Raw genomic sequence first — 22,833 nt, 5'->3', positions numbered from 1 at the left:
CAATAACACAACGCTATAGTGATATTAGAAGCAAATACTGCAATATTTAGTACGCTACAGGATTATTATTTAGTATTCGGGAGTGTGAGCCAATACTCAATATTCCAGCTCACGTGGCTACGTGAAAGATTTACAAACAGCGTGATTGCGGAGTGCCCCTTTGTGTCCCGTTTTCAACGGGCGTGACGGGACAAAACCGGTTTAGTCCGGTTATACATTTGACGGGGAAACGCTATTTTTATTGAAGTAATTCTCGCGTATTGGAAATGGTGTATTCTATGCTGTGGACCTACGCCTGTGTGTATATGATGACTTTCAAAGTTGTGTGTGGAGTTATGTAAAAAAGTTTAATACCAATTTAAATTTTGTGACTATTTGCAACGTAGGTAAATTAACCACGTATATGGGTGCAATTTAAGTTTGATCTCTATCCAATTCTCGATGCAAGTCGATCATAAATAGCGAAGCTGATTAATTAGTAATTCAAAAGTTAAATTTTGTAATCTAATTGGTAAGACGATTTTTATTGTAAAATATTGTTGTACTGTATCTAAAATTAATAGAATAGTAGAACCTTGTCATCCAGGTTTGAGCCGGAAAGCCAGACAAACTTAGTTATAAATTCAAAGCTAGAACATTGCAATGTCTTCGAATAGATATTCTATATTAAAGCCGTGTATTTATTTAATTTCATACCAACTGAGTTGGTTGTGAAAAATATTTGATGAAGGTTTTTTTTACTAGCATTTTGTTTTAGTTAAATAGCAACATTTTTCACGTAAACTTTTCATTTAATATCATATTCATGCACAGTTTTTATTTTAATGAGGTTTACTCATTATTATTAAAAAAAAACCTACCTGTTTAAAGGTGATTACTAGATATTAAATTCATTACGTTGTTTAAAATGAGCGAGTAATCGAATCCTTACGTCTCAAAAACTCAATAAACTGCTGCATGTATGAAAAAGTTTTAATAAATTAATTCTGTTTGAAATAAAGTCAGGTTTAATAAAACCGTGCCATGCACCCTCTCCCTTACTTGTCAGCTGAATCTGGTTGAGTTAATAAAAAAGGTAAATGAGGAATGTCGAGACAACAGCTAGAGACGTGTATTTTGCATGGACCAGAAATATTTAGGTGGAAAAGGTACGGAGGATACCCTCGAGTGGTCGATGAGTAGGAGAAGTCGATCAACCTTAGTATAGATTGGAGAGATTTTGGTTAGTATAGTTTTATATTGCACTATATGTTTTTGGTTCATCCGTCATTTTTGCATGCAAAATCCAAAGCAATACTTTTTCACGGACAACCAAAAGCTACAAAATTAGAAGGCAAATAGGTGGCAAGGTGTTTTTTTCAGTACTATGACCGTGAAGGGGCAGTATAGGGGCAGCTCCCCCCAGTCTGTTAGTCTGTTCTTTGGATAGAGACGTGTTTTTTGTGTTGAGTTACGATTGAACTGTGAACCTTGTGATTTGTTGATAAATACAATTGGAAAGAAAATAGCATGTATCTTCCTGGTATTCTCGTTGGTGTATTACGTTTTTCGCAGTATCGAAGAATAAAGATATGATTAATTTAATCATTTTTGTATAGGTTACAATTTTCATTACATTACACTGACAGTGGTCTCCCAAGTAAGGTGAAGCTTGTATTTCTTGGAGTAAAAGCGGAAACTTGTAATAAGTTCATCATCGTTGAAGGTCACGCTTCCAGTGGTAATTGCAGATTGCAATAAATAAACATTTCTGACTTTTTTCTACGACATGGCATGTGGCACAAACTTGAGGACTACAATAAGACAATATCAGCAAATTAGACGTTTTTCTCTTGGTTCCAAATATAGTTTGTCATCTTCTTATTTGTTGATGCCTCGAGTTTATCTCATTTCCACTCACATGAAATAAAGGAAACAGTCTTCATAGACAGTTTTCCTTCGTGTGTTCAAGTAGGTAAAACGCTGAGTAATGTTCGGACGGAATTTATTTCGGCCCTCGCTTCATACAATACTATAAGTGGCGCCCAACGTGGGGCCCGAAGGAAGTTTGTTACAATATTTACACCAAAATAAAATGGAACGAGAACCGTTTTCCTAGATTGCAGATCAAATTTAGTGTCCATTTTGGATACTCACATTGTTTGCCTTCACGTAAACATATTTTTGCTACTTGAATGAGTACTATGAGTAGTGACTTGACATGTAGTAGGTACGGTAGATAGTTTTTTTACCTAGTATGTATAAAATAAACAGTAGGTATATGTAGATAAATAAATTAAATATTTATATAACAAAGAAAGTTTATGTCGAAATATTCTGTCATCAAAATGAGTCATAAACGAAATCACAATAATCCAAAAACATACCAAGTCTGTTCCGTAATCAGATTCCCTATTATTCATTTTCTACAGCACAGTTTGAAATGATAGCCCTCCCAGTTCAACAGTATTTTCAATTAGCCGTGGAACTCAATACGACGGCTCATGTACTCTCCAGAGCACGAATATGTCCAAATGTATGAATTCGTAAGCAGTCCATCGAACCAGGAATCGAATTAAGGTATTTCATGTTGTCTCGTCTCTACCCCGTTTAGTCTTTTGGGAGTAGCGATCTGTTTGGTATTCATTAATCTTCTAGGTATAGATTTTTGTTTATTTATGAATGATTTGTTGACAGCGAAAATTTTGACGTTATAAACTGTTTTGAGTATACAAAATTGCCTGGAATTGTGACTTGTGACGACAAACGACAGACAGTGTTATTGAATGTTAATTATAAATAGGGAAAAAATAAATTAGTAAAAAAAGGAACTATTTTTTTTGACGGCAATCGCCAGTTGCCTTTCCTACCACTTTTTTCTACATGCAAAAAAGCTTCCCTCTTAAAAAAGTTGAAGATAACATAAAAGTAAAACATTACAATGTTTTAGTAGTCAAGCCCAAACATTAGCAAATCTTCTCTAAGATTTTCGCATTCACGTCCATTAGCTTAGTACTTCTAAATTACACTACTCCTGCTAATAAGAACCACTCTTGAACAAATTCTCCAAAGCACTTTAAGCTAAATATTTTTTCATTAACAAGACAATCAGACAAGATTTAACGCTGCAGAATCCGGCCGACTACTTATGTTGCACTATAAGTACCATATAAGTACCCGATCACGTACGGACTCACTTAAAGCTGTACGTGGCTACAAGACAGTGTTAACTGTGGGTACTTTTCTTATTGCTGGTTTTTCAAGCACTTCAAATGTTTTCATTTGATAATGCTGTTTCAAGATTAATGTGCTTACACTCAGTGGTAGTAAAGCCTATTTGGAAGCAAGCAATCAGAGTAAAAACTTTAAGTGCAAGTTTTTTTTTTCACGTTTTTCGCCACAGCGTTAAAATAAATCGAAATAAACTGCGTTTCGGGGTGTTAGATTTGTGTACGATGCTTTCACCGTACACAGGTAGGTAATATATTTTATTAAACTGTTTTAGTCTGGTTTTTGTGGTTACAGGCTGTCTTTTTTCGTAGCGACTCCTGAAATGAAAATTTAATTCCAGTAACGCGAGGAATTCGAGGATCCAACCACAATATCACTACTATCGCCTTCCCAAAAATAAGAAAATCTATTCTTCATCCACTAAACATTCAATACTCAATACTCAATACTCAATACTCAATATTTTATTGCACTCCATATGTTATACAGGTGTTACATAATATAAGTATAGTACACTATGGACCCTGTAGGGCACGGCAATGTAGGAGAGAGGAGGATGATTCAATTTCACCATCAAATCAAATTTGAAATCCGAACCATCACGTAATTACCATTAGGGCCACACGTCCAACTCAGATTATCACGTCTTCGTCTAAAAGCATCTTCAATAGTTCCATAAGTGCATCTGATCAATGTCCTCATAATGCTCGCATTGTTTTACTACGTGACTGTACGATGCTCTCCAGTAATCAGACGCTTAATGGAGAATGTATCTCAGTGTCCTTTTAGCCTTCAGGGAAATGTATGTGTTTCAAATGTGTTGACTTTAGAGGAGTTGATTGTGCTGGAGTGATATTTTGATTTACGTTTAAGTATGTTTAAGTAAATGAAGTTATAAAAGTTAAAGAAGGTATTATCAACTACTTTCATTTACTTATTTTTTTCAGGACTTATATATTTAAATATTAAATAAAAACCTGAGCATATTTGAGTCCTAATTCAATATGTTAAAGACACCCCATTTGTAAGAAAACTATTGAAACCTAAGTATTCGTACCTGAATTATTCAGTATTGAACTCATCTAACCAATACAACCCATCATTCTCAGATCAACTCTACACTTGCAACATAATCTCTTAATTAACGATCGCCTTTAGCAGAAAATCAGAAAGAATAACTTCCTTTAAGTTTTCGAAAGAATAATGGTTGTATCGCAAGGCACGTAGCATATGATCGGTGATTGAAATCGTGGCTCTAAATCGAGACCACAATTTAAATTGAGTGTGCTTTCAGCCATAGAGCTACTAATTTACAGATATACTGATACTGACATTGGACACCGGCGTTTTATTTTTTAAAATCCCGATAAACTAGTTTTGTTTAATGATGGTCTCTTTGCTGGTTATTGTTAAGTGAACAATTGACATTTTTAGAAAAAAATAGGTACTATTAGGTTAAACACCTTCAGAATTATAAACGCCTCATGAATAGAAAAGGTTGGCAGAGGACGGGGGACGTCTTAACCTAGCTAGTGGCTAGTTCCGTCTCTGTATGAAGATCAGCTCTTAAGGTGTAATAAAACTAGGCGAAGAAAGCAGTGAAAGTAAAAACTAAAGTTATAATATCCCGTATGACACATCTGCTGTGATAAAGAGGATGAAGAATAAGACTTTTAGCCGCATGTCAAGCATATGAATATATTTTTAAATTGGTATGGATATTTGAAGAAATTCCAAATAGATGTGTATACTATGAATAAACACACCGAAGTAACATGCTTTAAGCAGAGCACATTTCACCTCACATTCGTAGCTCCCGGCCACCATTGGCCGGATCGCGGACGACTGACGTTTATTCCAGCGTTGGCACATCATTTACACTCGAACGCTTGCAGCTCGGTGTTCGGCGTCGAAAACGTCATTCCGACGAATAAGGGCGCCACTGACGACGTATAGCCGAGCTTACTTGAGTGAAACCCGAATGGTTTCGTTGACGTGAAATTTGATCGAGTTTGTGTTGCGTAATTGGTTTGGAGCTTCAAGACGGGCTGATGACGTGGTGGTCGATTGGGCATGGCTGGGCTGTTTGGTTGATGTTTATAAGGAGTTTATTATGATTTGAAATAATAACATAATTTTTTGTGTTCTAGTAATTATTTGATTTTTAAGTCAACTAGATTAAAAAATGACATGTCAAAGTGGTCAAGTCACTTCATTTAATTTAATTTCAAGCGTAAATACTAAGCATAAGTCATTTGTTCAGCTCTGAGAAAAAAATAACGCGAAAAAAACATTTGAGCATTGATCTACGTAAAAAAATATTAGGTATAATTTCCAATATTTAATTTTCCAATACATAATATTATGTTGCCATGTATAACAAACGATTAGGTACGTAAATGAATATTATAGTAAGAAATTGTCATCCCATGCCAAAACCAATTCGATTCCCGTTTCTGAAACATTTAAGAAGAAATAAAGAATATGAAACACTTAAACAATCTGTCAGTACTATAAAAATCCATTACCAAAGTATTGAGTTCGATCATTCCCATGATGCGTTCATCCATAACTTCCCGCTTTCAAGGGACTGGTAAAACAATGAGAGTTCTATAGTTCGTGACTTTTGTACAAACTTTTATAATCACTCTACGAAAGTCTTAACTCAAAGCAATAAAGCTCAATTTCCTTTGTACGACATTTGGGTAAGATTGTCAGAATTAATAAGAGATTAGCCTTGGGTCGGCGTTAACTATGAAGGTTGCTATAATATTGGTAAGTTACTAAGTGGTTTTGGGCGTTAAAAGACATCATTAAGGGTCGATCAGACCTCTGCAGATGTTTTAGGGTACTTAATATCGGATATCTTGTGTCCTTTTTGTTCCGTTTAGTATATTAATAGAGGGTTTAATAGTCTTGTGTTCTTTTCGATAGTTTTCTTTTGTTATTTCAGTATGGATATTTCTTTTTTCTTTTATCTTAGATTGTTGATAACGATGTTATGTTGTTGAATAATCAAGAGTCAACTGGGAATCAAATGATAGTTCATTTGGTTTCGTAAATACAAAAATAGAGAAAATAAAAAATAAAGTTTGGTTAAGAAAATAATGTTTTATTTTACAGTCAGTTAAGGCTATCAAAATAATGAGGATTAAAAAAAAATCCTAAACAATCACGTGCTTAATTTACAGAAGAAAATACACAAAGCGAACGAATCCCAAAAATTGAAGATCAGAAAGAATTTAATACATTTTCTCATTACATTTTTTGCAGTTACCCTCCTAATTTTGTGGTGAACTCATTACTGTGGAATAAGTGAAGTATAAGTTAAGTAGATAATACATTTCGAGTACTAAGAGTCCCCAATTTGTGAGATTACATGGTCGTTTTCGTTTTGTCTCCATTACACGGTCTGATAGTATTGTCCTTCTTGAACATTCTAATATACTTGGAACTATTGGTGCCGGATTCTGATGAGTTTTTCAGCCTTTTTCAGTTCAATTTGAATTGTATCAGCAAGTATGAAATATCCCGACGATTGTGTCTTAATACTAAGTCCTTTCTTACCTCTATGAGTTTTATTGTAATAGTTACTTGTATGTATTATAAAAGTTGTAAAATTGGACTCCTTTTTGAAAGTTTTTTAACCTATTTATGAGACATAAAATAAAAAAACACTAATTTAGAAAGAATATACAAACGATTCGTCATCTTCATTCCTTGGTTTTTTATGGCTAGACATAGACTATCAAAGAACGCTATAGGTGCGGAATATTGGTTGAAACAAACATTTGCTAAATCTTTCTCATAACAAAATATTACTGCAATATTAAAACAAAAACAAAAACGTAATTGGCTTACTGTCAACACACACATACTTTTAACTATAATAGTAAATTCGTACAAGACTTTCTTACCTTCGACAATATTTTAAGCAAGTCAAGCGACTATGAAGTGAGAGCTGCTTCAAACAGTCGCAGATATAAATCTCGAACGAGAAGCAGGTACGTTTTCTTCAAGTCTAAAAAGAACGAAGAAAACCAAAGTACTTAGATAGATTGTTTTGTGACAACATTCTTAAAAGGATTTGATAAATAGAGAAATACAATTTATTTCGTAGTGATTTTTATTTGATAATAGCATGTAAACTTGCCTACACTATTCAAACCTTTTTTTAAAGTCGTTCGAATAGCAAAACCCTCTTTATAAAGCAGACGGGTAAAAAAAGAAGTAGCATTAAAAGAACAAAATTCTCGCACATCTAACATCATTACATGAAACAAAATGTAACGTATAATTTCATTACTTTTACACTCGTACTCACACAATCATACAAAATCTAAAGCACATCTTACAAATCAAAAATATATAACCAAAATTACCACGGATAAAGCTAAAAATCCGAGAGCGGAGACATTAAAATTTCCCTTTAACATTTCCCTACAAGTATTCCATAATTTGAACGTTGCTCCATAATTTCTGTGAATAAAAGAGCTTCGGTATTCTCTGTGAGACTCAAAAAAATCTTGTGTAGTCTTGATTTGAGGAAAGAAAATGCAACGTTGAAAACTTTGATGTTTCCTTCATTCAAATTTTAATATTTTCCCGGCTTTCATATTGAAGGTGTCAGATTTTTGAGCCGTCAAATAAGACGCTAAAAGATTTCTCTTTATCCACTGATTGTTTACCAGGTTTAGTGGAGGTTTTTGTGGAGTTACTGTATCCTGTTATTGCAAAACGGTTTTGTTTTGTTTTGATAGGAATGTTCCAAAAATTATGAAAGGGTTTTTTCCTTTGGCGCCATTTGAATGAAATATATTATCAAAATTTAACAGTCTGTGTCCCATATTTGCTTCTAGCAAAATATACGCATGGCCTTAGAGTGTCCTTATAATATTAATAAGATGTAAAATTCTACCACAGGTGAAGAAAAAAATGAAGAAAAAAGAAGGTTATTGACCTAGCCTGGCGTTGGCTCGACGACTTTGCAGAAATTTTAGACATATACAATTACTCTTTATAAAATCCGAGAGGCGTTTTAGAATACCACTATACCTACATTTAGTCAAAATCAAAATAAATGCAATATATATGAGCACCAGTCTGACATCCATATTGCAGTCGCAGCTTGTCACAGTGAAACATAGCCAGCATTGAATGAAGTTAAAAACCCTCGCTTCCACGCCGAGATCAAACGTCACCCTCGCTTTGCAGCAAAAAATATTTCCCTATCTAAAATAGGAAACGCATACAAAATGAGAGGATATTGCAGCTTTCCCTGGCATTTTTTTAAATATGCAAATTTAAATACGATTACGGTGAGAGAGACGGTACTATGTTTAAAAACTTTTGACTCATGCACGTTGGAAAGAGACAGGTAGATAAAGTTAGTTCGGATTTGAAAAAATGGTCAACCTTAATGCATAATTGAAATACTCTTTTGCGTTATTAGTGATTAAATTTGATTGTAAAGTAATTGAATTATGAAGATGTGTGATAGAAGATGAAAGTTTATATGACTGTGTGAAAGGTAATTTAATAATTATTGCAAGATTTTGAAAAATAAAGTCAAAATGAGAAATGCTTTTGCAATATATGTTTTCCTAATAATTGAAACGAGTTCGTGGTTTGTGAATTTGGCGTAAAACGCCCACTTTGCCCAACCGTGAGATCTGTAGGTGAGCTATGGTGTGATAAATAAGTTTTATCTTGCAATATAATAATTTAACTAGGTTTTAATTGCTTTATTTAGGGCACAGAAGAAACACGACGAAATAATCACTTGGTACCTGTACGAAAATAATTGTAAAGTCAAAACTTAACTTTATTTTAATACTCTCAAAAAGCTATCGCCTCAAGAAAATAAGAAATGCGAGCATTAGCTTCGCAGAAAACTCTTGAAATAATCCCTTAGTCACCTTTTACGATACCCGGGGGATAAGAATTCCAACTGCGTCTGAAAATCGAGAGACTGCAGTAAATTGCACGAAACTTTAAAAATATTAAGGCACGAAAATAACATTTGGAAAATATGTTATGTTTATAAAACGTTGACATAGACTTTGGTCATATTTTCATGTCGATGCGGCTCATCCTACGTGTAATGAATGCCGCTATAACCGTAAATAGACCAAGACAAAGATTTTTTCTTCTCAGCCTTTTTGCATGAAACCCCCAGTTTCAGAAGTCTGAATCACAGTTGATCTTTCATATTTTTCGGAAATTTACCTTTTTACATATAGGCGGTACCCAAATTTCAAATTCAAACGCGCTTTCCTAAACACGATGTTTAAATTAAATTGTCAAAGAAATATAATTTTAATAATATTTCTTGTTCACCGGTGTGGTAATAAGTAGCATTTAATTTCGACAATGATTGTCTACAGGTGGATAAAAAAATCAAAATACCTTGAACCCTAATATAATTTGTCAAGTGCAAACGCAATAAGGAGAGCCCTCGTCATGCGCGACGGAATTAAATATTTCATGATTACATAAATGTTGGAAGATATGGAGGTGACAACAGCCCCCATTGTCAGATTATGAATCTGGCTCACGGAATCTTGGACGATACCCTGTTAAGGAATGAATTGTCTCATTAGTTATTTCATTACGTGTTTTATTAGTATTTAAAACTAAGCCGTATGTATGTACACAAAAATATTTCTAAGTTCTGTAGTAAACTGTGGTTTTTGCTATTAAAAGTAATCTCTTTACTAAATAGGGAAAGGTAGCAAAAAAGAGAGAGAAAATACAAAGAAATAATTGTCGATTTAAAATAAAATAAAAGCCCACGTTTTTATTTGTCACTTCATTCAAATTGTATCAAAATCGGCTCAGAATATTAATTAATAGTTTTAAATTGCATTGCATTTCAGAATTTTTTTTACTAAACTTTTGAAACATTAGAAATACCACCTCCAGTCGCAAGTAGCTCTAATGCCAGCGCAGTCTCGCTGCCCCTGGGGAAATCAGGGATCACGCGGCGTTGGGCGTTAAGTCTCATGATGGGTGTGTCTGAACACTGCCGCGTTTCCCCTGGATTTGCAGCAGCCAGGAATTCTTTGTTATTGTGATATCTGGATGAATGGACATAACTCGGCGAACGCTGAAGAGTCCGGAATTATGAATACTTGTGAAATGTTAAGTATAAAAGTGGGTATAAAAACGTGGTCTTAAATACAAAAGAAGAGTCATTAAGGATTTCAAGCGTAAGTTCATTACCATACAGTTTGATTATTGTGTCACCAAGTTGTTGGTCGCTTGTTAAGGTATGTGAACGGCTAAATGTAAATGGAGGACAAAAGAAAATCAATGGCAAAGGATGCTTTTTGTCAATAACAGCCTCACTTGTTCTACCGATCAAATATCTTAGGAAGAACATTCTTCAACTGCTCGCATTCAGCTCCTGCCTGCCATCTTTCGTAGATCATCATTTTTATCTAGCCCATTGTTTCCCACTACTGGGTAAAGGCCTCCCCCAAATCCTTCCATTTACTGATTATTATTTTTGAAAATTATTTATTACATTTATCTGAAAAAGGACCATATACAAATACAGTGAAGAAAACGAGTGAAAGCTAATAATAATATGATCGACATTAACATTATAATTCGGTTGCTTGTATTCATAACCGACTCCAAGTTGCCAGAAGGTTGGAGGCAATCTTGCGATATTTTATGAAAACCATATTTTTTAAATTTTCTCCCTTTGTACAGTGAAAGGAGCTGCAAGCGATGACTGAGCGAATTTAATTTAAAAAGTCAACATTAATTAGGGATTCAGCTGTGAGTTTTTCTCACAGGCTTGGAACTAAAAAATAAATACCTTTTGGCTTTGCTTGAATATTTTTGATATAAACTAAATATATTTGAATTAAGCATGGCCGTTTGTTAGTTGTTGTGTACTTTAAAAGTTGATCTTTTTTAGGGTACACATTTTTTTTGTATGGTGTGATGTTTCGTGAGTATTAAAATATAATTTTTATTTGATACGAAATAATTAAAATTGTGATTTCATTTACTTGAAAATGTGATTTACTTCAGACACACTTGACCTTAAAAATATGATTTGAATAACATAGACGCGGTTGTAAATAATTGTAAATAAATTTTAGTCTTTATATTTTTGGAATTTTGTTATTCACTATTAAATCAAATTGCCTTTAAAAGTAATTTAAGGAACGAGTTCATTTACCTGGCTTACCGAACATAATATTAAATAGCTCGAATAAAAAAAACAAGACAATAATTCGACCGTATTCGGTACACCGTTCATCGCGATTGCATTTGGGAGTTGCGCTTCGCAATAACATACGAAACCGGCGTGTTCCACATTGATTACTAGTATGAGCCGTTGTTCAAACCAAATGACAGTCAGGCGATTGTGACCTGTTGGGCTACAAATCCCCTTAAGAAAGACATCAGTAGTCGAAGCGAGATGGCGCTCTACGCTGTCTAGTGCGTCGTCTCTTTCCCACATTTATTTTTAAAACGTCTCCCGCACTAAGAAGTCTAACCCTTGTGTCGCGGAGTGTTTCACAAACATACAAATCACGTGCACAATAGCACTCAGACTCCGAAAAAGCATTCGTGAATCACACAAGTGCTCGTCTTGCACGGTTTGGCGTGGAAACCTCAATCACTCGAATTGCCATGAAGTCTTTGATATTCTATCCTTGAAAGGTGATGTTAGGATTAGTGTGAGCTGAAATCTGAATGTGTATGTGAACTAAACGATATTCTGATATTAATTCTTAGGAACAATGCAAACTGGATGCATACCACAAAACATGGAAAGAAGAAGCAATAGACCGGACAGAGTGGAAAAACCTAAGGGAGACCTTTGCCCTGCAGTGGGACAGTAATGGTAAAATTAAAAAAAACAATGTAAACTGGTAGAGAATGCCTTTGACATCCGCCATTTACATGGTTCATTGATTATATAAGTTGATGCAGATATAACTAGAAATCGATTTAATTTCGCATAAAAAACGCGACGATTCGGATAAAATGTCGCAAGACAGACGAGAGAAAAGCTTCAGTCTGCAATTAAGCTTAGTGTATTATCGACAAAGTGTGCATTAAAAAGTGCATAATAAATATAAAGGAAATATAACACAACGTAATGCACATTCATAAGTCGACTGATTATAATTATTATGCGTTTGGTATGAACGCAATCTGAAGCTGAAAGCGAGAATATATGAGACGAGAGTGAAACTGCAAGTACTTTGCAGAATTATTTTCATTGTGAACTCTGTGTATGAGAATAAAATTGTACTTTTAGTTGCATTTTCGGTTTTCACTTGTTTTTGAATGGCTAGGTTGTACTGTCGTTGAGGTAATCAGAATTTTAGAAAGTTATTTCATTTAAATTCACTCTATGTTTAACAGTGTTACTTTTTGTTTTCAGTTAGATTGGTAGCCAACTCCAGCTTAGTTTATTTTTGTAATAGTTTAGGTGCTCACGAGATAGTAGATAAACAGGGCATAGAATTTAAGATATAAATCAATAATATTGCTTAAACAAGAAGCGCCAGAGTTGATTTTTATAGCAAAAAGTGACAGCTCTTCTCGTGAAAAAGAATTAACATAATCGGTACCTCCAGTCCGATGTGCTGAGGTGACAAAAAAAATATAGAAAAATTGAGAAAAGACAGTTGAAAAAGGCTAGATAGATGATAGATTTAGCGAATATTTCTTTGCTTTAAATTAAAAAGAAGATTTTTAGTAGATTTAATACATAAAAGGTGAGAAAAATCTTTTCAGTTGCTAACAACTAAACCGACATCCTTTGCATAAAAAAGGAAAATGGTGAATTGTTTCAAAGATTTTTTTTCACGATGTACCATTTATATAAACAATTGACTATCCAGCCTATTCAATTAAAATTGATTAATAAAACTTTCCGTCTCATTCCATATACCTGAATTACTAAAATTGGGTCGAATAAAAAATAGAACGAGTCCATTGTAAGTCGACTCACACAGATTCCCAACTCTTTCGTTTCATTTCCTGTATGCAGCGACTGAAAATAAAATGGAATATTCTCGAATGAGAATGTCAAATTTATAGAAAAAATTTATGTAAAAATAGTGAAATTAGATTTTAATGAATCTATTCTCTTTTCGTGTCTGTATGCGATAGTTATCAGGATATGAATGGCGATTAGAAAATGTTTGCCACACTTTTGATTTTATAAATTGGTGTTTAAAAACACCAATAAAGATTATAATTGACTAAAAGAATTATAAGTGCAAAATATATGTTAAAACTAACAAGCAAGTGTCAAAATAATTTATTAACAAAATTGCTGATGATACGTTTTTAAAAGTTCGATTAAAATATGTTGTTTTTAATTATTTTATGTGATTATTTCTGTAAATAAAAGGTGAGTTCTAAGTGTTTGAATTTCTATAAAATAGGCAAAGTATATTAAAATAGTTTATCAAAGCTCAGGAATTTAATTCGTTTGTTTTAAACGTCACCCACAATTTAGTCCTTACGGCTCCGAGTTTTCAAGTCACACGCACAAAGACTCCCAGACTCAGGACAACCATCCGTGCATAACACAAGGCTAGTCCGACGTGGGGATTGAACCCTTAACAGATCGCAGTTAGTTTGGCGTGGTGACCTATATTAAATATGATCGCTGAAAAACTTTTACAAAATATCATTCATAAGCTTGTAAACTTTACGACACCGTTAAACCGGAATAGCCAATCCAGCCTTTTAAATATGTACATATTAATACTAATATCGTAGTAAAAAGCTGTAAAACGTGTCAAAAAGGCACTTTAATGTGTCATAAACTAGCTAAACGCGTGCCGGGTACACGACACATATTTTGTCATATTTTACATTACATGTAACCCTCGCAATGCAGGCGTTAATGGTGGCGCTAATTTATTTCAATATTGACCTAAAGCTGTTAATATAAGGTTAGAATTTAAATGTTTTGGATATACGGTTTTAATCTATTGACGAGTTAGATAGGGAAGAAATATCTACATAATAATATATTATGATATTATTTACTGTTATTGAATGTATTGTCTGATATCTTTGCAGGAACCCCCGTATCGTGAATCATACTTTAACGGTTTTATTATTACTAAAAAGAGTTATTATTTCTTAGATAGCAGAAAGATATGAAACATACATAAGTGCATACAAACTTTCACGTTTATAAAATTAATAAATACGATTGAAACTATACAATTACCAAGCAACATAATCTAACTCAGTCAGATATAGAATAGGAAACAAGATGAACTCGCAGCAAAGGAGTTATCTTATTAAAGTTATCAGTGATACAACCACAAGTAATATCAAAGTGAACGATTCCCTTGCGGACGACACACATGCCTTAAATGCAATGCTGTTATTATGTGAGTTTGTTGCAGTGTATTTTGCTTTAACGGAGAATGTATTTCCATGGCAGGGACGTGTGAATATAATTGGGAAAGTGTCTGTTTGTTTGTTTTATTGTATTAGTAGCATGGTATATAGTTGTAGTTGTAGGTTTCCGCACTCTAAAAGAGTAAGAACCGCGTCTTCTATTAGAGCTTCGCTGTCTGTCTGTCCATCCGTCTGTCACTAGTCGATATATATATCATGAGCAGAAATGACTACCTATTTCTGTTGAAACCGCTGAGAGTTTAATAGATAATAAATAAATATTGCCCCTAGGAAGAAAAATCATGAAGCGGTTTTTTTCATAAACAAGCGATTATATGCTCACGTCGCGTAAATTGGCATGGTGACCGATATCATTCTAATCCATGCACTCAAAATTGACAATAGTTGAAAATAGTTGTTCATTTTCAAATAAGCAACACTTTTCGAAAATATATTACGATCAGGGTCTGTTTAAGTTCTTTACTCAATCCTACTAATATTATTAACGCAAAAGTTTGGATGTTTGTTCTTCTTTCACGCAAAAACTACTGAACGGGTTTAGATGAAACTTGGTACACAGATTTTTTGTGGATACTCAACACTTTATTGCTTCCATAGGATAACCATTAACAGAAGATTATTTATTTATTATTAATTCATCTTTAAACAAAAAGGTAGGTAACTTAAGCCCCACAAAACCGTTGCAATGGTTTGACTGTGGGGTCGATGAGTCTCTAGACATAGTTACTATCTTACTTAAATGTACTTATAACTAAATATATATAATAAAAACATAAATGAGTCACACACATGTGCTCCACATACACACAGACACACATACATACGGACATATATATGCGTGCACATACATATATACATACATACACGCATATGCATATGTATATGATATTATGTTAAAATTAAAAACAGTATAGAAACTTTGTGTATGGCGTGATGTCACAAAATAACATTATCCATTCAAGCGCATTAGATTCTCATCAAACCCTCGAAAACATAGCGTGACACCACTCAGTACGTTTCAAAATAAAACGCAGTAAAATTCATAATGAAATAACTTTCCCGCGATGTAGTAAAAGTTTGAAACAATTTTATTTATTAGAAAAGTTTGAACAATATGCAGAAACTTAGGTACCTACTCTAGTTATAACTATTCGAAGTTTTCACGATTGAACTTTGATTTACATGGGATCTCACCTATCGGAACTTTAAAATTTACTGTTAGGAAATAATATATGACTATTGTAAAATAGTTTTACTTGTAATTTGATATTTTAGTTTATATTCTGCATGTTATTATTTTGAGCGTTTGAAATGTATAGTAAAAAAAATTACTTCCGCAGTAAGATAAATAATCGGGGGTTAACATGCGTAAAAACAGCTAGACTGAGAACAAGCATTCTTCTAGAAATCTATGATTTGAGGATAAAGCTATATTAAATCGTATTTGTTTAGACAATATTACTCAGTGCTCTACCATTGAAATTCTAACAAGTACAAAAAATATACAGCATAAATTTATAATAATCTTATTATTATTAAAAGTTACTAGATGCCAGATCTAATTAAGAAGAAATAAATATAATATCTAAATCGAAATAAAAAAAAAATAAGTGCAAAAGCAGTCAAGTTCGAGTGACGTTAAGGGTTCCGTAATATAGGACTAGAGTATTTTTCTACAGAGAAACAATAATTGGTCACCCATCACATTTATGACAGACGGCGAATTTTGCAGCCGTGTGTCTATTACGGTTCATGTGATACAGCCTGGGCCCCAATTCTGCTATTTAAAATGGCCGATGAATGAATGAAATTTGGCTTAAAATGACAATTTTCGTTTTCTCTTAAGCATTTTTCTTCACAATAATTGGAAATTCGAGGTCAATATAATTAACTTCCAATTATTGTATTGGCAAAATGCTAAGAGGATAGGAATAATTTCAAATTTAATTCATTTGCCATTCATTCATCGGCCATTGTAAAATGGCAGAATCAGGGCCCTGGTGATAGGCAAATGGATAGACGGCAAAGCCTTGCAATAGGGTTCCGTTTATACCCTCATGCTACGTTACCCTAAAATTTGTAACATGTACTACGTACTTAGGCACAAGTCGTTATGAATATTTAATTTTAATTTGTCGAACTTCCGAAGTAACTTTACGAAGTTTGACTGCGAATACCATTCTCATTAATGAAAAAGATTTTGTTCAATGTCGTTACGGTCGAAGTCAGTTTCCTTCAAACTCAAAACATTTTTTTTGTAGCTAATCACGTTCAATATACGGCGCGAATTTCGCTATTATGTTAGGTTTCTGAAACTGAATCGCTGCAGTCGGTCTGTCGGTCCGTTTATCACCTAGGCTAAGCTATCTCATGAATCGTGATAGCAAGACAGTTTTTCAGGGATGATGTTTTTCTGTTTCACCAGTATAGTTTCATAGCTGGGTGAAGAGGAATCATTTGTTTATTTTTAGTCTATAAGTATGGAACTCGCAGTTGATCGTTTTTTTTATTAAAATAATTGGATATTGTTTAAATTAAAATATCGTCAATTTTAATTTTCAATGCCTACTGGTAAAAATGATGAAAGACGCTATGCAAAATGTCACCCTCACGAGACATGCTGTCTTGTCACTGTCAAATGAAATTTAAAGACAAATATACATTCGAAAATGTATTTTAGAGTTGTTTATATTAAAGTATCTTGAAAGAAATAAATGCTGCAACCTTTTACACCCAAGGAAAAAATATTTATATTACTTTCTTTTTATTCTACTTTTACCCAGTATTCTCATAAGCGAGGTTTTTTTTTTTATTAAATATAAATATATTTTGTCTAATTTTTACACAAACACCAATGTGCCATTACCATGTCTAGAACTTTCTCCATCTCATTACACAATGAAACACCGTGTCAACATCAACCTGTTGTTCAATACAAACTGTGAACACTATACAACACAGTGTCAATATCTGGAATACACTGAATTATAAAAGTGTGATCCTTAGATTATAGGACCGCAATGCGGTTGGTTCCCGGGGCTACAGCAATTACCGGTGCCGACTAATTCATCACCTGAGTTACCGGTCAATGCAATTGATGAAATTAACGCAATGCAATTGATATTTAGAAAGATTTAATATTGATTGAAATATGAAGATACTTTTCCTTAAACTGGATGTTGAATGGAAATTAAGGTGATTTATTCGATATTTTCTCAAGCAATGGATTTGGCTGCTGGGAACATCATTTTAAAAGAATTTCTGTACAAAATTACACTTTTTATTGATGCTAAAGTATGTGTGTATCTTTGTAACAGAAAATGGCTGGACGGGACAGCATTCGGGATTCCATTGGTTATGGAGGTAGCTGATAACTTAGATTGATTGCTATACTCATTTTATCCGACTTCATAGAAAATCAATATATTCGGCATACAGGCGAGCGAAGCCGCGATCATCAGCTAGTTTTTCATGTCATAATTCTATATCTAGTAATAAAATCCATCAATAAATAATAATATAGAAAATATAGATCGGCGTCTCTCCTGCGCAACAGCCTTATATTAAGACACGGTGGAAAGCTTTTTTCTAGGAAATACTCCAAGATATACCAAACTCAATTTATACAGCATTTCCGATTACCTTATAACGATGACATTGTAAACCATTTCATTAATTAACTATTCAGCTATGTGATCCCACAAGCCGCAAGGTAACCGCTGACATACTAATTATGTACCTACATTGTTTGAATAGCGGTACATTAACTTCGTATGAAGTTTCTATAACGAATAAAAACATTCAAAAATAACAATAAAACAATTGTAATTTTTATCTTTGTTTTATCGGCTTGCTTTAATTCGCTTGCAATTGGGAAAATTGAACAATGGTTTCATATACCAGCGATGTCCGTTTAATGCAAATAAATAAAGTCGGTGCCAATCAAAGTATGGAAAAAAGAAAAAAAAAGTGACTAACAGGATAAAACTAGCCATTCAGAATAAAGAAACACTTTCTACTAACATTATAAAAGCGAAGGTTTGTATATAATTATGTATTTAAATGTTCCTCTTTCTCGTAAAGGCCACTGAACGGATAGTTATTAATCAGGATTAACACATACATATGGTCGTTTTATACTGGACTGCACGGATAGCCGAGTGGTTGAGGTCACCACGCCAAACCCACTGTGCCCTACATGTCGCGGGTTCGATCCCCGCGTATGACAATCATTTGTGCGATCCACAAAAGCTTGTTCTGAGTCTGGGTGTCTTTGTGCATGTGATTTGTATGTTTGTGAAACCCCCGCGACACAAGGATTAAATTCCTAAAAGCGGGAGTCGTTTTTTAAAAGATACTGATCTTATGTTACGAGGGATCATCTTCGATTCGTATCTTGCGCCGAGCGGGCAGCAGCTAGAACATGCATAAATGAACCTCGAAAACATTAGAATCCGTCGTAATAACAATCACAGAAAAACTAAATTATGTAACATAGACCTTAAACTTTATGGAGTACAAAATCTTTAACCAAGCGGAAAGCTACCGTATAATTTGAGGCCCCATAATCTTAACCAACGTCCCGAAAAACACACGTTACAAGGTTTATCTGCAATTGCTCGGTGTAAGTGCACTAACTCTACTGGCGAATTAATGGTTCATTATCCTGCTGGCATTACCTTGCAGGGAACCGAATCTTTACGATGCTTTTACAGCTGCTACGGTGCTTGCGATCTTACGAAAGTTATGGCCTAAGACTCCAAATGGTCGTATGTAATTGTGTCTTAGGAATATAATGTCTGAATACTACACTCCATTCTTCCGCTTGAGGTTCGGTCTGTTTGAGGTGTATGTACTTGGTGTAATGGTTGTTAATTTTCGCATTTTAGGGTTTGTAGAGTCCTGTTTATTGGGGCCTTTTTGTTTAGGGTTGGAGTTTATGTTGACGTTTGTATTTGGTGGTGGTGTTTGAAAATGTAGGGTAGTATGTATGTAGTACATTGGTAGGATGGGTAAGCCAGAAATATAAGGATATTATCGATATTTTTATCAAATTAGCATCAATATTTTTTCGTTTTTCGACATAGTATACCACCTACCATATCCACAGTGTTTTATTAGCAATAATCTTCACTTTTTTAAAATTAAAGTTACCTAGTTCATTTGTTATTATATAAAAAATCTATAAAAAACAAATAGGCACTACATTAAAATCAGGTAAGAATCTTTTGATGGAACAGAAAAACAGACATATACGTAGAAGCAGATAAGTCTTGTGCTTGACCGATTTTTAGACAATCAAATAACACAAATTAACACTAAACATAGAAACACAAACCACTCACGAACCTAACCGACAAATACTCATGACGAGACAAAGATAACCCCACATAATAAACATGGAAACAAAAGGAACTATCTTGACAAAAAGGTTGATTGATTGACTGTATACTGAAGGCGACATGCGATCGATCACCAAAGATCACCGGTTATGACGGTTATTATGCGGTGATAAATCTAAAGCGCATATGACCCCGGGGGAAAGGTTTAAGGGTGGTGTCCCATAAGTTCCCTCATAGTTTAACTCTAAGGTAACTATGTCAAGTTTGTTTTCAAAGAACGACGGCTCCAGGATAAGGGTTTGGCTGTGATTGAGAATTGGGTTTGTTAATCAAAGTTGCTAGATAAAGATTAAAATATATTTTCGACTGTTGAGAAGGAAATAAGGATTTTTCACAGAAGGTTGTCGTTATATTTTTGACTTTATTTGTAGCCCTGCTGTCCAGCAAAGATTTTGATTTTTAAAGAAAATAATTAAGGTATTGGGTGAAATTGAAAGGTAACTCGAAACTTTGTTGAAGTTTTTCTAAATAGAGCATACTTTTTAGAACACATACAGCACAAAATTTAGAATGAATAAATTTAGTATTATTAGCAATTAAAAAAAAAACGTGTTAACCTCATTACAACAACAAGGAAAGAAATATTCATTTCCCTATTTCCCCCAAAGGCACTTAAATCGAGACCGAGACATTAGAAACGCATTAAAAATACCACAGAACCGTTCTAATAAAACGACAATCATATTCGAGGCACTGGCAAAATATAAAAAAAAACCTAATAATAAAATACCAATAACGTTTATTAGGGATAAAATTCTTGTAGCAAAAATTACAGCCGCAATGTTCTCCCGTCGTCCGTGATATTAAATTTTATCATTCTAGTGGCTACGCCGAAATATCTTTGTTAAACAGACCGTGATGAAATCGTTCCATGTAGTTTTTCAGCCAGAATTTATTGCTCACGGCCAGGAACAACAGGCATGTATTACGTTTAATAATGAGAATTTAATTTGTGTGCAAATTTTGATTTAAAGTAGATTTTTGGTGATGTCGTGTTACTGATAAGAAATTGGTCCTTTGATACCATTTAACTTTGAGTCAGACTGGCGCACGAATAAGTCTGTGTCTTAATCTATAAAAACGGCAAAAAAACGATAGTTGATTTAATAAAACATCATCAGCACAGGTAACAGAAATACATTATCTTTGATAATTTCAATAGCAATTCTTATCACGATTCGTGAGATACAGTTTTTTTACAGGTGGACGGATAGGCAGACACCCAGCGGAGGCCTAATAATAGGATTCTGTTAAAAATAAGCTAAGATTGTACAAAAAAGGTTTTAGTCTGCAATATTTTAAGTTTAATCAACTTATGAAAGTTTTTATAGGAGCGAAGGACCAGGCGATAAATGTTATCTCTAAGTACACGATAAGTATTATGGTAGGAATAAAGTAAAAAGTTCTGAGATATTTTTTATCCTCGAAGTTTTCGAAAGTTTTAAAGTAAATACGACAACATAAAGTTATACTCATAACTCCGAAATTGTTCACACTTTGTTCTGAAAATATAATTTTATAGTCGCTTAGTCTGAGTTATGATAACGATACACTATAAAGATTCTGAAGTTATTTTAATGAGTTGATAATTTGTTTGAACACGAGATCTTTTTGATAATTACTTCGTATTTTTGATAAGATGCTATCGGCTATCGAACTGGAATAAGATAGTTTATGAGTGCAAGTGGGTTTTAGATAGTACATAATTTGCTTATCAGAAGACAGACAACCCGATTTCTTTATTTATTACTAAAATCTAATATATAAAATACTCGTGTCACGGTGTACGAAATTGAACTCCTCCGAAACGGCTTGACCGATTGTCATGAAATTTAGTTTAAGTATCTAGGTGTAAGAATGGGACAACATCTTATCATACCCCTATTTTGTTTAAATTTAATAACACGCGTGAGACGGCTTGCAGCTGGTTTCACTTACTTGACAGTTCTTTGAGAGTTCGATTTAAAATTAATAAAATTAATTTTACACACTCTCTTTTGTATTTTTTTTCCCTAATAGCAAAACAACGTTTGCTGGGACAGCTAGTAAATCAATTAAAAAGATATATATCAAGTCCGATCAAGTCGTACTCCCGACCCTGAGGGTTTCCGGCAACTAGGCTAAAGGGAATGAAATTGGCTCTGCGTCATATAATTTGTGGGGCACATTTGATTTGTCACTCTTCGAATTCATGAGCGTGATAACGTTGCTTAACCACAAACTTATATTTTGAAGTATTTGTTATCAAGCGAGAACAGAAATACAAAATATTCAGCTGTTTAGCTATCATGGTTCATGAGTTACAGCCAGGTAACGGATGGCCGGACATATAGACGGACATCCGGGATATAACTATACCTAGTCCAAATGAACAAAACAAAATACAGAAAATACGCATAAGTAAGGCGTTACAACAAACAATTAAAAATCAGTCCCACGAAAGTCTTATAAACAAAAGAAACTCCGTTCCATGTTTATAACATAAAAATAAATTGACCACTAAACATGTCCTGAAATCAAATAAGACTCAAAGTTATAAACGAAACATTTCTAGGTACTGTGGACTATTTGCCTAAGTGATTCCAGTACAGAATGTCTCTCTATGAATATTTTAGCAGCCCATCTCCCTGAGTTGACTTTAATAACATGCGTGAGACGGCTTGCAGCTGGTTTCAAGCTTAACTTGACAAATAATGTTACTTTGAGAGTTCGATTTAAAATTCTTTAGAGTACTTTCGAAGATTTTTTGGCTTAAAGAAAATAAATAATGTCTGATAAATGATGTAACGGTTTATGC

This window comes from Trichoplusia ni, chromosome 5 (assembly GCF_003590095.1).
Source record: "Trichoplusia ni isolate ovarian cell line Hi5 chromosome 5, tn1, whole genome shotgun sequence".
NCBI classification, from domain to species: Eukaryota; Metazoa; Arthropoda; class Insecta; order Lepidoptera; family Noctuidae; genus Trichoplusia; species Trichoplusia ni.
Note: the sequence above shows the minus strand (reverse complement) of the source record.